This window comes from Dinoponera quadriceps, unplaced genomic scaffold (assembly GCF_001313825.1).
Source record: "Dinoponera quadriceps isolate SergipeBrazil2010 unplaced genomic scaffold, ASM131382v1 scaffold7330, whole genome shotgun sequence".
Classification (NCBI taxonomy): domain Eukaryota; kingdom Metazoa; phylum Arthropoda; class Insecta; order Hymenoptera; family Formicidae; genus Dinoponera; species Dinoponera quadriceps.
Window position 1 is genome coordinate 3,826 of NW_014561191.1, and position 333 is coordinate 4,158.

The 333-nt window shown below is 30.3% G+C and overlaps 1 protein-coding gene across 1 annotated transcript in view; it reads left to right on the forward strand.

The window, feature by feature from the left end:
• Positions 1-333, forward strand: part of LOC106750967 — a 2,430-nt gene that overhangs the window by 458 nt on the left and 1,639 nt on the right. The gene's annotated exons all lie outside the window — the stretch shown is intronic.

A 333-nucleotide genomic window follows, 5' to 3' on the forward strand; every position in this document is an offset into this window, starting at 1 on the left:
TCTATTTGAATTGATCAATCATCCTAATAATATAATTTTGCTTTCATTCATAGGTTCTACCACGTGACATGACAGTTCTTGATCTTGAGAAGGCTATTGTGCTAAGGCTATCGTATGTATTTTGATGAGAAAACATCAGGAAAAACTCATAATTATAAGATGCAATAAGAGATACTTGATTAGAATTGTATCCTCATAAAGCAAAATTTGAAACTATACACGAATTAGTCATCAAGAATTGATAGGACTAAGTAAGGTAGCAATTGACAATGTTATTTAAAATGATCCATTGTTCTCTGCATTATTCTCAGATAGTTACGATAGAAGAACTTA